This window comes from Leptodactylus fuscus, chromosome 1, assembly GCF_031893055.1.
Source record: "Leptodactylus fuscus isolate aLepFus1 chromosome 1, aLepFus1.hap2, whole genome shotgun sequence".
Classification (NCBI taxonomy): domain Eukaryota; kingdom Metazoa; phylum Chordata; class Amphibia; order Anura; family Leptodactylidae; genus Leptodactylus; species Leptodactylus fuscus.
In genome coordinates, this window is record NC_134265.1 from 104,431,599 (window position 1) to 104,444,231 (window position 12,633).

Below are 12,633 nucleotides of genomic sequence, written 5' to 3' on the forward strand. Positions count from 1 at the left end.
TGGGACATAACTAGAGATGAGCGAACGCCGTTCGATCGAATAGGTTCACAATCGAATACAAGGCCGCATACGCAGTAAAAATTTGTGTCCCCTCCCACCTTTCCTGGCGCGTTTTTGCACCAATAACTGTGCAGGGCAGGTGGGACAGGAACTACGACAACGGAGGCAGTGAAAAAAATTGAAAAACCCATTGGCTGCCGAAAACATGTGACCTCCCATTCATAAGAACGGCCGCCGCCATATTCGTGTCATTTCAGTGTTGGAGTGATAGGGAGAGCTTGTTCTGAGGGCAATAAAGTGCATTCATAGCTTTGGTTAGGCAAGAAATAACAGCTCTTTTTAGAGCTTAATACATGATGCAGCGTAGCAGCAGGGGACGTGGGCGAGGACGTGGATATTCTGCTGGGTATCCAGTCCACAGTCTAGCTACTGGAGAGGGGCTGCCAGCATTGCCTCTCGTCAGTAGCAGCAGGGTACGTGCGCAAGGACGTGGACGTGCATACCCAGCTGTATATCCACTCCACAGTCCAGCTACTGGAGAGGGGCTGCCAGCAGTTCCCTCGTGAGTAGCAGCAGGGGACATGGGTGAGGACGTGGGCGTGCATACCCAGCTGGGTGTCTAGTCCACAGTCCAGGTACTGGAGAGGGGCTGCCAGCAGTGTCCTTCGTCATTATGAACAGGGGACGTGGGCTAGGATGTGGATACCCAGCTGCAGGGACGGATCCAGGCTTTGCGGGGCCCTGGGCAATTGACTGTGGCGGGGGCCCTACTTACAAAAACCTGACAGGTTTTTTCTGTCCGCTTAAAAAGTCGGACATCTTTAGGACAGGCACGGAGTGTAAAACAATGCACCCGATGTCAATTTAAAGGGGCTCTATCAGCAAAATTATTCTAATAGAGCCCCACATATGCGTGAATAGCCTTTAAAAAGGCTATTCAGGCACCGTAAATGTTATATTAACCCCCGGTTCCATTTTTAAATAAAAGCATAAAAACATATATGCAAATCTTACCGAATGTGCACCATGGGCGGGGATAAACGATGCGACGTCAGCTTCAGGCACGCCTGCCTCTTCTGTCTTCTTGGAGCGACGCCCTCTGGTCCCATCTCTTCTGCCGGCTTCCTATTGGTCTTCTTCCGGTTTCAGGTCTTCAAATCTCGCGCCTGCGTAGTAGCGCTTCCCTCCGGATTGCTACTGCGCAGGCTCACTTGCCATTTTACTTAATGGCAGTTCGCAAGCGTGCAGTACACTCGTGTAGTTCTACAGGGACTGGCAAGTGAGCCTGCGCAGTAGTGCTCTGGAGGGAAGCGCTATTATGCAGGCTTGGGATTTGAAGACAAGAAGACGGAAGAAGACACGGAACCAGAAGGCGTAACTACAAGAAGACAGAAGAGGCAGCCGTGCCCGAAGATGACGTAGCATCGTGCATCCCTGCCCATGGTGCACGTTCAGGTACGATTAGCATATATGTTTTAAAGGGGCTCTATCACTAGGAAAAAAAAACAAAAAGAGACACCGAGCACACTATATAGTGTAGAATGTCTGATAAATTTTGGTGGAGAATAACCAGAAGATGTAATTTAAAAGGACCAAATGGCCTCTCACCTGATGAGGTTGTGACAATCGCTCACAACTACGTTTTTACCGTCAGGTGGAGGAGGCAGCACGTCTGATGGACACCGGCCAAGGCCGGGGAAGATAGCGTTTTCAATGAAATGGAAAGACGGCGCTCTCAGGTCACAACAGGATTTTATTGCACGGCCGTGCATCACCTTGTCTGTTACGCACTTGAGAAAGGGCAGGTGTGCCCGAAACGCGGCGATTTTTTAGCGTTGTGCATCATTGTCTTATTCAATAAAATCCTGTTGTGACCTGAGAGCGCCATCTTTCCATTTAATTGAAAACGCTATCACTAGGAAAAGTCATTTTTAACTAATCACATCCTTGCATAGCCTTTAGAAAGGCTATTTCACACCTACCTTTTGTATGTAGATTGCCTCAGTGGTTTCTGAATAAGTCCGTTTTTATTCATATGCTAATTAGACTGGCACAATTTTGCGGATAGAGCCCCTTTAAATGAATGCAGAAAGTCACGGACACAGCTAGTGTCTGCTGCTAATGTCCGTGCAAGATTTTGAACGACATTAGCAGCGGACACTGACGGTAGTGTGAACGCCCCCTAAGATACTCCATGTGCCTCATATTAATAGCAATTAACCCTATCATGTCCTTCACATTAACCCCCTGTGTGCCTCACATAAGAGTTACTGATATGTGAGAGACATGGAGGTAATAATGAAGTATGTTCATGATTAGTACCCCATATATCTCACACATCAGTAACCCTTATGGTGAAGTACACAGGGGGTTAATGTGAGGGACATGATGGGGTTAGATGCTATTAATATGAGGCACATGGAGTTACCAAAACTAAATGAATAACTCCAAATGCCTGACATTAATAGGTATAGTAACCCCCCTCCAGCCTGTACATGTGTGTTCTTTCTTTACTTTCACTTTGCTGAGCTTCCTCTTCTCCCTCTCATGTGTGCAAGATGCAGGATGGCAGGGTCCATCTTCTATATAGCGATAAGCTCCGCCTCCTGGGCTCTCCTCACCCTCTCATTGGTTGACAGAGGGCAGCCAGAGAAGGGGGGTGAGGAGGAGCTTTCTGAGAGCACGGAGTGGAGCTTCCTCTATCAGTAACTGCAGCTCCCTGCGCTGGCTGTTCTCTATTAGCCGATGCTGCAGGTACACAGTGTGCTTCACACATATACTTCCTAATAGGGAAAGTATATGTCGGAAGCACACTGTGTACCTGCAGCATCGGCTAATAGAGAGCAGCCAGCGCAGGGAGCTGCAGCTACTGATAGAGGACCGATAGGGAGCCCCTGCAAGTGCTGGGGCCCTCGGCAATTGCCCTGCCAAACGACCCGACCTGCGTTTTGTTTGGTCCGGGTCCTACCGCGGGGCCCCGCTGGGGCCTGGATCCGCCCCTGCCCAGCTGTATATCCACTCCACAGTCCAGGTACTGGAGAGGGGCTGCCAGCAGCAGCAGGGGACATGGGTGAGGATGTGGATAACCAGCTGGGTATCCACTCCATAGGCCAGGTACTGGAGAGAAGCTGCCAGCACCCAATTTACTCTTACTCCTCCTCCTCCTCCTACAACCCCAGCCCCTACTTCTGAATGTGACATTTTTTTTTATTTTTTTTTTTTATATAAAAAAAAATATATACAGTCCTATGAAAAAGTTTGGGCACCCCTATTAATCTTAATCATTTTTAGTTCTAAATATTTTGGTGTTTGCAACAGCCATTTCAGTTTGATATATCTAATAACTGATGGACACAGTAATATTTCAGGATTGAAATGAGGTTTATTGTACTAACAGAAAATGCGCAATATGCATTAAACCAAAATTTGACCGGTGCAAAAATATGGGCACCTCAACAGAAAAGTGACATTAATATTTAGTACATCCTCCTTTTGCAAAGATAACAGCCTCTAGTCGCTTCCTGTAGCTTTTAATCAGTTCCTGGATCCTGGATGAAGGTATTTTGGACCATTTCTTTCTACAAAACAATTCAAGTTCAGTTAAGTTTGATGGTCGCCGAACATGGACAGCCCGCTCTCAAATGATCTGAAAACAAAGATTGTTCAACATAGTTGTTCAGGGGAAGGATACAAAACGTTGTCTCAGAGATTTAACCTGTCAGTTTCCACTGTGAGGAACATAGTAAGGAAATGGAAGACCACAGGGACAGTTCTTGTTAAGCCCAGAAGTGGCAGGCCAAGAAAAATATCAGAAAGGCAGAGAAGAAGAATGGTGAGAACAGTCAAGGACAATCCACAGACCACCTCCAAAGAGCTGCAGCATCATCTTGCTGCAAATGGTGTCACTGTGCATCGGTCAACTATACAGCGCACTTTGCACAAATAGAAGCTGTATGGGAGAGTGATGAGAAAGAAGCCGTTTCTGCACGTACGCCACAAATAGAGTTGCCTGAGGTATGAAAAAGCACATTTGGACAAGGCAGCTTCATTTTGGAAACAAAAATTGAGTTGTTTGGTTATAAAAAAAGGCGTTATGCATGGCGTCCAAAAAGAAACAGCATTCCAAGAAAAACACATGCTACCCACTGTAAAATTTGGTGGAGGTTCCATCATGCTTTGGGGCTGTGTGGCCAATGCCGGCATCGGGAATCTTGTTAAAGTTGAGGGTCGCATGGATTCCACTCAGTATCAGCAGATTCTTGAGAATAATGTTCAAGAATCAGTGACGAAGTTGAAGTTACGCCGGGGATGGATATCTCAGCAAGACAATGATCCAAAACACTGCTCCAAATCCTCAGGCATTCATGCAGAGGAACAATTACAATGTTCTGGAATGGCCATCCCAGTCCCCAGACCTGAATATCATTGAACATCTGTGGGATGATTTGAAGCAGGCTGTCCATGCTCGGCGACCATCAAACTTAACTGAACTTGAATTGTTTGTCCAAAATACCTTTATCCAGGATCCAGGAACTGATTAAAAGCTACAGGAAGCGACTAGAGGCTGTTATCTTTGCAAAAGGAGGATCTACTAAATATTAATGTCACTTTTCTGTTGAGGTGCCCATACTTTTGCACCGGTCAAATTTTGGTTTAATGCATATTGCGCATTTTCTGTTAGTACAATAAACCTCATTTCAATCCTGAAATATTACTGTGTCCATCAGTTATTAGATATATCAAACTGAAATGGCTGTTGCAAATACCAAAATATTTAGAACTAAAAATGATTAAGATTAATAGGGGTGCCCAAACTTTTTCATAGGACTGTATATTTCCATTATCTCCCCCCAGGGGGTTGCAACTCAATTTTTTAGGACTCCAGCCCAAGGGCCTGCAAAATAATTTTTTAGGGCTCACCCCAAGGGGTTGAAATCTAATTTTTTAGGGCTCCCCCCAAGGGCCCTGAAAATTAATGTTTTAGGGCTCACCCCAAGGGCCTGAATATTAATGTTTTAGGGCTCACCCCAAGGGCCTGAAAATTAATTTTTTAGGGCTTACCCCCAAGGGCCTGAGATCTAATTTTTTAGGGGTCACCCCAAGGGCCAAAAAATTAAACACTGATGCTGCATGGCTCTAGTCACCCCAAGGGCCAAAAAATAAAACACTGCTGCTGCATGGCTCTAGTCACCAAAAGGGCCCAAAACGCTGCTTTTTAAAGGCTGTACTCACTCCAAGGGCCAAAAGCACTGTATTTTAAAGGCTCTACTCACTCCAAGGGCCAAAAACACTGCTGGTGCTAGGCTCTACTCACTCCAAGGGCCAAAAACACTGCTGGTGCGAGGCTCTACTCACTTCAAGGGCCAAAAGCACTGTATTTTAAAGGCTCTACTCATGCCAAGGGCCAAAAACACTGCTGGTGCAAGGCTCTACTCATGCCAAGGGCCAAAAACTCTGCTTTTTAAAGACTACTAACTCCAAGGGCCAGAAACACTGCAAGTGCAAGGCTCTACTCACTCCAAGGGCCAAAAACACTGCTTTTTAAAGGCTCTACTCACACCAAGGGCCAAAAGCAGTGTATTTCAAAGGCTCTACTCACTTCAAGGGCCAAAAGCACTGTATTTTAAAGGCTCTACTCACTCCAAGGGCCAAAAACACTGCTGGTGCGAGGCTCTACTCACTCCAAGGGCCAAAAACACAGCTGGTGCGAGGCTCTAATCACTCCAAGGGCCAAAAACACTGCTGGTGCGAGGCTCTACTCATGCCAAGGGCCAAAAACACTGTATTTTAAAGGCTCTACTCACACCAAGGGTCAAAAACACTGCTGGTGCGAGGCTCTACTCACTCCAAGGGCCAAAAACACAGCTGGTGCGAGGCTCTAATCACTCCAAGGGCCAAAAACACTGCTGGTGCGAGGCTCTACTCATGCCAAGGGCCAAAAACACTGTATTTTAAAGGCTCTACTCACTCCAAGGGCCAAAAGCACTGCTGGTGCGAGGCTCTACTCATGCCAAGGGCCAAAAACACTATATTTTAAAGGCTCTACTCACACCAAGGGCCAAAAGCACTGTATTTTAAAGGCTCTACTCAGGGACAAAATCTGAATCTCTGCTGTTTAAAGGCTCAACTCACCCAATGAACCAACAACTCTCTGCTGGTGCAAGGCTGAACTAAGTTAAAGGACCTAAACCTCTGCAGGTAAAAGGCTGAAGTCACCTAAAGGGCCTCAATCTCTGCTGGTAGCTCAGTAACTTAATTTAGAAGGGCTCCTGTTAAGGGTTAGAAAAGTGAATTTTGGAAGGTCTTACACACACACACACAATCAAAATGTCAGTTAAAGGTGAGGGCTTTTGGATTTCCCATTGTCTATTCCATCTGTGGTTGTCAGAGGCAACGTGATTTAAAGGGGTGCTTAGTAATGTTTGTTGAGCTTAAATTGGGGTTTATGTCCATCCATTTGGGGAGTAAAGAAGGTTCCCAGGTATGTTCCCATTTTGATAGAGGTTTTTTTGAATGTGGAAAGTGTGTAGTTGTTAGGCTGTGATGTTGGGGTAATAGAGGGACTTTGGTGTGTTAGATACCCCCAGACATGCTTCCCCTGCTGTCCCAGTCGCATTTTAAAGGTGTTGGCATCATTTCCTGGGGTGTGATAGTGGACTTGGTGACCCTCCTGAGTCGAATGGTGGGATCCCCTGAAATGAAGCATTTTCTCCCATAGACTATAATGGGGTTCGATATTCGTTCGAATAGTCGAATATTGAGATGCTATTCAGAACGAATAACGAACATCGAATATTTTACTGTTCGCTCATCTCTAGACATAACCTGTTGTCCCTTGCTAGGAAAGCAGTGAAGGGTAGCTGTTTAGTAAATGAGCAGGGATCAGTGATGGAGAAAAGGAAAGAGTTAATAGAGAGAAGTCGTTCTGAAGGGGTGTCATGAGGGGGTCAAACAGGGGACATTTCTTACCTGTGATGTTGTTATAAGTATATCCTATATGTTCTTTTCTGCTTACTTATTCTGATTTGTCTGCCTAGCAGAAGTAAGGTAGTAATGGAGGAGGAGCTGAGTTTAGGGGAGGAGTTGCTAGACAGAGAGCCATGATGGAAGCATGGACTAAAATGTTCTGATCTATAAAAGTAACAATCGCATAGTGGACTTATTCCAGACGATCTGCATCCTCACTGCCATGCAAGAATATACACGTAGCAGAGCCCCGCACAGAAGTGGCGGTAGAGGACATAGGCTGGTTGGCAAAGCAGATACCTGGGAAACGTTATCTGCTCTAGGATAAGGGGGGATGGATTGCCGGACAGTATGAGTACATGTGTACTAGAAATAGTGAGCCATTTACTGGCTTCATGGAAGGGCTCTGTGGAGCTTAGTGCTGTACCCTGCATGCAAGCCTCTCCTGCTCTACCGGGCTGTTCTGTGCAGCATCATCTGTGTGGGAACCCGTGTTGCCAGCCTGGTCGCGGTCGCACAATCTGTATTCATGATTGTTACGCCCGACGCCCTTTCCTTACCAGAGATACACTAAAGACACTTATTGTCTCTCTGATTCATTCTCGCCTTGACTACTGTAACTCCTTATTAATCGGTCTTCCCCTCACTAAACTCTCCCCTCTATAATCCATTCTGAATGCAGCGGCCAGGCTCATCTATCAGGCTAGACCAGGGATAGGGAACGTACGGCTCTCCAGCTGTTGCAAAACTACAACTCCCAGCATGCATACTTGCTCTGCTGTTCTTGCAACTCCCATGGAAGTGACTAGAGCATGATGGGAGTTGTAGTTTCACAGCAGCTTGAGAGCCGAAGGTTCCCTACCCCTGGGCTAGACGCTACAGCGATGCCTCTGGTCTGTACCAGTCATTACATTGGCTGCCTATTTAATATAGAATAAAATATAAAGTTATCACTCTCATCCACAAGGCTCTCCATAATGCCGCACCTCCATACATTTCCTCCCTCATCTCTGTCTACCGCCCAACCGGCTCAAATTTGGAACATGCATACCTTGGAACCTGGAAAGATACATAGGCTACATATTAAGCCGCTAAATGTCCACACAATGCCACCACAAGCCCCAAATTCGCCGTTACGCAAGGCTAATGGAGCCGAAATAACGTCATCCGCTCTGCTTCAGCCGCTTTCCGACAGGCCCCCGGCATTGTGTGGGCGGCGCTGAGGATGCTGTACACTCTGTAGCACATGCCTCCCGCTGCAAGCTCCGGACCGTACAGAGCGAGCAGCCGTGATCTAGGTGCGCGAGAAGTCCCTCTGCTGTGCCGACAGTACGCGCACGCCGGGGGATTCAACGGTTCAACCACTGCTGTGGAGGGGTTGCTTGCCCCGCTGTCGCCAACGACAAGTCTGCCTATCGAGTCTGCCGGACAGTCCGGCATGTTGCGTCCATGCAGCCTCTTTCTACGGTTGCACGTACTCTCGCCTGCCAAACATGTTGTGCGTGCGCCAGGTGTTCCAGCTCTGCTACCTATGCTGCGGCAGGGGGGAGGGAGGTCGTTGACAGAGGCCCTTGGGATGGGGGTGCGCACAGCAGGTCAGTTTGGGAAGGAGGGGGAAGTGTGGCATGAGTAAGCACAGTGTGTCACACTGAGACACACTGTCTGCCTGTTTACATCTTGGGAGACAGATTTGCATATTCTTCCCATGTTCCTTTGCAGTGGAGCAACTATGACTGTATAAGTCTCCACACACCTGAGAAGGTGGTCTCTCTCTAAGGAAAGACGTTATCCCCACAATCTATGCTGCGCTGATGAAGTCCAAAGAGACAGAAACGGTGCCGTCCGTAGCTGAGAAATTGATTTGGTTATAACCTTGCATCATGCAGCAAAGGCTTCTGGGAAGTCGGGCATGGTGTTCAGGGTGCTTGCTATAGAGGGCAGCATAACAGAGGCACTGTCTCCCTGTTTACATCTTGGGAGACAGATTTGCATATTCTTCCTATGCAAAGGGAGGTATTCGATTGAATACCACTCGCTCATCTCTATTATTTGGGTGTTATAAATGGAAATTGTATAGGGATCACTGGATATAAGTTGTTTATAATGTTTTTTTCATATCTAGTGTAGATCTTTCTGGATGGATGACACAGAATACAGACAGATATGATATAAGTGTGCACCCCAAGAACTGCTATTTGTTTAGATGTTATTAATAGAAATTCTATAGGGAGAGGCCAGTGTGGGACATAATACAGTGTGCAGGGGCCACTGTGAGAGATAATACCGTATGGAAGGGCCACTGTGGAACATAATATTATGTGTATGGGCCGCTGTGGGATATAATACTGTGTGCAGGGGCCACTGTGGGACATAACACCTTGCGGAGGGGCCACTGTGGGGCATAATACTGTGTGGAGGGGCCACTGTAGGGCATAATAGTGTGTGCAGGGGCCACTGTTGAACATACCACTGTGTGGAGGGGCTGTTTTGAAACATTATACTGTGCAGAATGGCCGCTATGGGACATTATACTATCTGGAGGCTATTTTGGGCTATTATAGTGTGTGTCTAAATGGGGTGTTATATTGTGTGGGGGCCGAGAAAGTAGGTATAAAGCATTGTCCTGAGACCTAAAAGGAGCTCTATCATTACATTTTAGTGTTTTGAGATAAGGATATGCCTGAATAGCCTTTAAAGGGGCTCTATCAGCAAAATTATGGTGATAGAGCCCCACATATGTGTGAATAGCCTTTAAAAAGGCTATTCAGGCACCGGTAAAGTTATATTACCCCCCCCCTCCCCGTTTTAAAATAAAACCCTAAAACAGAATATGTTCAACTTACCGAACGTGAACGGTGGGCAGACATTCCAGGTCCGACATCATCTTCAGCCATGCCTCTTCTTCCAGTGATGTCCTCAGGTCCCGTCTAACTCGGGCATGCGCCTGCGCCATTTTTTATCAACGGCAGTTCATTAGTTAGACGGGACCCGAGGACATCGCTGGAAGAAGAGGCGTGACTGAAGATGACGTCAGACCTTGAATACCCGCCCCAGTGCATGTTCGGTTAATTGAACATGTTCTGTAGGGTTTGATTTTAAAATGGAAGGGGGGGGGGGGTTAGTTTATAATAACTTTAGCGGTGCCTGAATAGCCTTTTTAAAGGCTATTCACGCATATGTGGGGCTCATATAGCATAATTTTGCTGATAGAGCCCCTTTACAGGTTATTCAGGCATATCTTTATCTCAAAACACTAAAATGTAATGATAGAGCTCCTTAAAATATGAAACATTGCCAGAAAAACTGGAAGAGCCACAGAACAGAAGCTTCTCCTCATTTCGGCAGCAAATAGGAGTATTCTCAGGGGAAGCTGTAGGCTTTTTCCATCGCCAAGACAACAGGAAACATCCACTACACCGCGGCCCCTAGCGGCTGAGCGAAGAACTCATTGTCTTGAACTGTACTCTCTCGGCCACCGTGAGCGGGGGATTCTCTCCAGCCGCTGACTGCCTTTTGTGAGTATTGCGGGTGGGGGGGATCGCCGCCGGAGCGAGCTGAGGGGTAAGTGTGCTGGGGGTGATGGCGTTCAGTGCAGTTTGGTGGGCCGTGAAGCGTCTGTGGTTTCGAAGGAGATTCGAGGCCCGGGTGACGGGGCGGGGTGGAACTTCCCAGAGAAACTAACAACGTGTGTGAGGCGCTTCCTCAATGTGTCCGCTCACACCCAGAGTGCGGCCTGGGTCACACGGCTCGGTATGCAGGCATGCATGTTGTACTCTGGAGGTCCGGGGAGGACCCAGGCCAGATCGCAGGGGCTGCAGTGCAGGGCCCCGCACCTACAAGGCCTACTCGGGCCCTAGTGGCAGCGCAGAGGTTAAGGGGCGAGCTGCTGTTGTGGGGTGGTAGCCCCGGCCAGTGTCTGCAGCCCTGTGTGATCTAGGGAGGTGCGCGGTGTAGCCTCCTGGTACTTGCCGTTTGTTTACATGTGCAGGTTACTATTTCCTGCATGAAGTTACTTTTATGTTACATGTTTATGGGAGCTGCTGTATAATAATATGTATCCGGCCCTGGCAGGGAGGGGGGGCGAGTACTGCTTCATCACAGAAGAGACAGGACCCTGTTCACATACTGCAGGATTCTCACCTTCTGAAGAACAGCAGAGAAAATCATCTTTTAATCAGATAGGATTCAGCTTCTGTTTGTGTGGCTAAGCTCAGCCTTATTTCTTAAGTTGACAGACATGACTTTTCTTACTACTTGGATCTGTCAACATCTGACACAATTCAGACACTGCAGCAGGTTTACTGTTCCCATTGCACCAAAATTCAGGTTCTAGAAAACTCCCATGTTGTGTGCAGCATATCGCCTATTTTCAGTTTTTCCATCCTGTGAGATACTTTTCACTGGTGCCTACAAAGGGATGTTGTTTGCTGGTCAAAAAAATAGTTTGAGCTTTTTGGTGTAAAATAAGACAACCTGGTATAAGGAAAAGCAATTAACTTTAAGATGCCACAAATCTGTCATGGCGAGTGAGACTATAATAATTGTTGCATCTTCTGACTTCCTTTAAAGAGGTTGGCTATTCGTCTCCTACCTTTCGTTGTTCGCCTACAATCCTGGTTCTTGTTGGTATGCAAATTAGCTCTCGCAGCACTGGGGGCGGGCCCCAATGCTCAGACAGCACCGGGGGTGGCCTCAATGCTGCGAAAGAACTCTCTCCAGCGCTGCCTCCATCTTCGTCAGGAACGGCCTCTTCATTCTCTTCTTCCGGCGGTGTCTTCTTACTTCTAGGCCTCGGGCAGAGCAGACTGCGCATGCCTACAGGCCCCGAGAAAATGGCCGCTTTCAATACTATGCAAGCGGCCATTTTCTTGTGGCCTATGGGCATGCGCAGTCTGCTCTGCCCAAAGCCGGAGGCCTTAGAAGTTACAAGCCACTGCCGGAAGAAGAGGCTGAAGATGACGCTGCTGAAGAAGAGGAGGCGGCTCTTGAGAGAGTTCTCTTGCAGCATTGGGGATGCCCCCAGTGCTGCGAGAGAGCTCATTTACATACCGACAAGAACCAGGATTGTAGGTGAACAGCGGTGCGGAGAATAGCCTTTCTTGAGGCTATTCCGATGTGGTACTTAGAAAAAAAAATGTCGTCTGAATGATAGGATCCCTCTAAGTTAAGGGTGTGCTGCGTGAATATTAGACAATGTTAGTAAATCATTGGGTTTTTAACACAGAACAGATCCATATAGCAGGGCCTTATGCTTTTATTCCACTCATGTTTGCTGTAGGTTCCTCAGAGTTTGACACAATACCTCTAAACTGCTGAATGTACATAATATATCAGCATTTAATAACCAATAGCATGGCAGCTAATGTGCAGCTTAGAATGAAACTTCATGGAGAGCTAGTATAAAAGTAAAACATCAAAATATAGGTAATGTTAAATCTATGGAGATCTGTGATGATGTCCACCTCTCCGGTGAGTACTATAGTGGGGAGAAAAATAAAACCAATAGTGCGGAGCTGCCGTTTTTTCGCTGTTTCACCACTGATAAAATTGAAATAAAAAGAGGTCAAAGATCTACCACGAAAATAAGCCCTTGCTCTATTTTTGGGAAAAAAAAAATAAGATCCTGTTTTATTTTCGGAGAAACACGATAATAATTCAGACACAGTC

The 12,633-nt window shown here is 46.9% G+C and overlaps 1 protein-coding gene across 4 annotated transcripts in view; it reads left to right on the forward strand.

Annotated features, from left to right (window-relative positions):
• Positions 1–10,497: 10,497 nt before the first annotated feature.
• The window catches only part of LOC142203620 (E1A-binding protein p400-like), a 61,105-nt gene continuing 58,969 nt past the window's right edge, over positions 10,498–12,633 (forward strand). For all 4 annotated transcript variants that reach the window (XM_075274516.1, XM_075274533.1, XM_075274541.1 and 1 more), the window contains exon 1: positions 10,498–10,527. The gene's annotated coding sequence lies outside the window, so the exon portion shown is untranslated. The remainder of the gene's footprint in view (positions 10,528–12,633) is intronic.